Below are 4,472 nucleotides of genomic sequence, written 5' to 3' on the forward strand. Positions count from 1 at the left end.
CAGAGGCTGGGGGACAGCGATCATAACACATTCTCATTCCCACTACAAAACAAATCGTGTTTTGAGTCGAATCGTTGAAGCGATTTAGTGCCGAATTCACGTTCACGCTATTCGAGCCGTGATCGAACCTACCCGTTTCAATTTAAGCCACTTCGCCTTCACATTCAGCCATGGATCGATTCAACATCGGTGACTGTGCCAAAGGAACCGAAGCAAATATACAGCGCGTTCACACTTGCACTGAATCGATTTGTTTCAAAAGAAGCAGGGAATGCTGCGGATCCGGAAGAACCGAATGGGTTTAGCACTGTGCTGCCCCTTGGAAAACCACGCCAGAAATTCAGCACAAGTCGAACAAGGACCATTTAAACCAGTTCAGATCAGTTGGAAAACTGATTTATTATGTAGTGGGAATGATGCCATTCACACACCATTCACTCCCCATTGGTCCACAAAATGGCTGTCACCCTCCTGGGCAGGCAGCATGAATTTTACCTCTGCATGGTCCTCTACCACAGCTGAAGGTAATAAATTAGTTAGGAGCACATAGCTAAATCTACTTTAGTCTTAATCAACTCTGGTGTTAGCTAAAATATGCCAACAAATACAGAAAATAAAACACAGGCCAGCAGACTGGAAACGCTCAATAGACATTCCCCATCCACAAAAAAGGAGACACAAAAGGCTGCAGCAACTGTTGGACCATAGCATTAATTTCCCACACAAGCAAAATTATGCTGAAAACTCTGCAACGCAGACTCCACTCACATCTAGGGAGAGAAACCCAAATGGTGCAAGCTGGATTCAGGTAAAGGTAAAGGCACTAGGGACCACATTGCAAACATATTTGACTGAGAGTTCCTGCATGGCAGAGGGTTGGACTGAATGGCCCTTGTGGCCTCTTTCGCCTTTTACTAAAGGTGCAGTCACTTTCTCATCTCAAGACTCTCCTTCCTCATTTTGTTGAAGGGGAGATGGGAGCGAGATGAAGACAAAAATGTGTGTTTTCCAGGTGTATGATTTGGGATGGAAAAAATATCGTGCATGCATTAAATCTCGTAGTCGAAAGTGCATTGTCTGTGCAGGAGAGATCAGAGCTTGGCCAAGCCGGCTGGGGGATTCTGGGAGCTGTTGTCCCCAAAAGGAACTTATCCAAAGCTGAGCCCATCATGTTGTGAAATCCTTCTCATCAGGTCCCCCGTGAGAAAGAGAGCGAGAGCAGAAGAAAACGGTTAGGCAATCTTGTGGTCTTCTGGAGGGGGACAATATAGCCGGTTCATGGGGAAGGACGGGGGCCGGTGGCGAAACCACTGATTCGGGCAGCTGCTTCCCTCCATCTCCCAGTTCTCCTTTTGGGCCTCTTCTCAGTGACACCCGCCAAGAAAGAATGCTTGTATCTTTTCTGGAGGTTGGGCAAGTAAAATCCCCAGGAGTGTTTTGTGTATGAAGCTTTTCCCCCACTCTTGATGAAATCTTGGAGGTAATGCATTGAAAAAGAAGATGGTTATCCTCTAGGACAGTGATGTCCAAACTCTGGTCCTCCAGGTGTTTTGGACTTCAGCTCCCAGAAGCCTCAGCCATCTTGGCTAATGGTTTGGGATTCTGGGAGCTGAAGTCCAAAACACCTGGAGGACCAGAGTTTGGACATCACTGCTCTAGGAGTTACTTGGTATCAGGCAGAAAAATATCCTCTTAAAGTTAAGTAGGGTTTTAAACGCCATCAACCACAATTCCGGTTAGCCGCATTCTGGGCCAATGGACTAGAATTTTGTTTCAGTTTGGTTCTGAATTTGCCACCATTCTTATTAAAACCCCAACTTTACATTAGGACTGATCAGGTTTAGCAGAAACCATCCAAGGACACCTTCTGAGCATGCTTTTTTTGGGACAGGGAAAAAAAACTTAATGGAAATCCTACTAGGATAGACCTGTTGAATCAATTAGATTTACCTATGTGTCAACTCTACATTCATGCATTGGTTGTTGTTGTTGTGTACCTTTAAGTTGTTTCCTTATGACTTATGGCCAAAGGAGACACAAAAGACTGTAGCAACTATATGAATATATGACTTTTGCTAATTTCCCACGCAACCAAAATTATGCTTAAAACTCTGCAACACAGACTCCAATCACATCTGGAGAGAGAGATCTCAGAGGTGCGAGCTGGATTCAGGTAAAGGTAAAGGCACTAGGGACCACGTTGCAAACATATTCGACTGAGATTTCCTGCATGGCAGAATGGGCTTGGACTGGATGGCCCTTGTGGTCTCTTCCAACTCTATGAGTCTGTGATTCTAAGGTGAAGCTATCATGGGGTTTTCTTGGCAAGATTTGTTCACAGGGGTTTGCCATTGCCTTCCTCTGAGGCTGAGAGCGTGTGACTTGGCCAAGGTCACCCAGTAAGTTTCATGGCTGAGCTGGAAATCAAACCCTGGTCCCCAGAGTTGTAGTCTAACGCTCAAACCACTATGCTACACTGGCTCTCATTTCAGCCATGGATACTGGATTCAAGTGTAGTCAGAACTAACCAACAAGGGATCCAGATATACTGTGAATAATAATGTGGTGGTGATGATGGATTTCCGTGCTGTCATTACAGATGCATAATCTAGGAGTTTATCACACAGGAAGAATCCAATGCAGAAACCTGATTTAAAGTGGGGGGGAAAACACGCAAAAGCTGGTCGGTTTTCACATGACGTTTGGGGTTAACCCAAACAGAAATTAGAGATAATCTTCAAAAGTGGGTAGTTTTTCAGACGACGTTTGTGTCAATGAGAAATAATGCGACATTAATCCGAATGCAAAGTCGACAAAACCCGTTCCTTTTTACTTTTGGGAACTCCCCAAAAGTAAAAAGGAATGGGTTTTGTTGACTTTACATTCGGATTAGTGTTGCGTTGTTTCTCATTGACGCCAATGTGTCTGGAAAACTACCAGCAAAAGCGGGTGTTTTGCGGATTTGAAAATCCTGGTCCTGCATGGGATTTAACCAATTTGCTTCCAGTTTGTCTCCCTGTTACGATGTCCATAGTTATGGATCTGTAACTGCTCTGTATTCACTAAGTCAGACGACACATTCATGATGGTGACAATAGTGCCATGATTGTAAATACTTCCCCCAGACTTATATAGTGCCATGGGAGCAATTCCAAAGGAATGAACAAAACATCATCATCGTCATTGTTGTTGTCTTGAATCCTGTTGGGGAGTTACATCTTTGTTCTGTCTATGGGAATTAGAACTGAACAGTTCTGCAATGTTCGCGTGTAGTAAAGGGTTTGCTGTTACGTTACTATGCAGAGGAGCTGGCAAAGAGACCAATGTGCATTGGGACTGATGCACAATGGTCCCAGTGCACATCAGCTTGGTTGTGCAACATGACACCAGCACATTGGTAGAGGCTGATGTCCATTATGCATTTTCACAACTCACTAACAGGGTTTCTTAGTGCCTCTGCTACATAGCTAAGTATACGTGAAGTTCTGTAATATTTATAATTGTGAATTTTTATTCTTATGATATTTTATTGTTATATTTGTGTTGTAATCTGTCTTGATTCCCTTGGGAAAAGGCAGAATATAAATTATTATTATTATTATTATTATTATTATTATTATTATTATTATGTAATACAGATTGTGGTAGACGATTCTGACCTCCCATCATCATCATCATCACCATCATTGAAATGGAGGAGGAACAGAAAAGAGACAGCTGTGTCAATCCGGCTCCAGAGCTTTGCGTTGCTTATTTCTTCAAAGTCTGGCTTTGAAGGCCTGTGTATTCTGCCACCTTTGAGGTGCTGAATTAGGGTTGCCATGTCTTTTTTCCTGATAGGATCCTTATCTTGTAGCAGGCGGTGTTCTTTTCCATGCTGGGAATAGCTTTACCTCTTGAATTTGGCCAGGAGAGACAAAGGGAGAATTTTGGTTTCTATGCATTTTTGCAAAACTGAGCAAAATCAACACAGGTCTTCATAATCAGGAAGGAAAGAAGGTGACGTTGCAAAGATATGAATGTGGCAGAAAACGAAACTTAACAGGTTTTTTCCCAGCCTTGATCAATATTGTGTCTGACATTCTCGACAATATTGTGTCTGATGTTATCGTCTTTTCCGCCCAAGCGAGGTCTTCTTGTCTCTTTTCCATTTGGCTCTGGTTTAATTCCTTCCCACTTGGTTGGTCAAAATGGGTAGGGATCTGTTGGATGCCCGCGGTCGCTCTGTCTTTGGCATGAAACGGGACTTTTGCACCTATTTTTAGCTGCTGGCGGCTGTCCTGCAGACACCAGAAAGTCCCTTCTTGAACCGGCCAGGTCTAAAACTGAGTCAGGAACAGAACGAAGGGGCTGCCCCTTTGGAGGGTGATCCTGAGACAGGAAAACCACAGACAGGTTTCACACTACACCGTTAATAGTATTCTGATTTCATTTTAACTGTCACGGTCCCATTATGTGCAGCCATGGGATTT

This window comes from Sceloporus occidentalis, unplaced genomic scaffold (assembly GCF_023333645.1).
Source record: "Sceloporus occidentalis isolate IW3139 unplaced genomic scaffold, rSceOcc1.0.p SCAF_20, whole genome shotgun sequence".
Classification (NCBI taxonomy): Eukaryota; Metazoa; Chordata; class Lepidosauria; order Squamata; family Phrynosomatidae; genus Sceloporus; species Sceloporus occidentalis.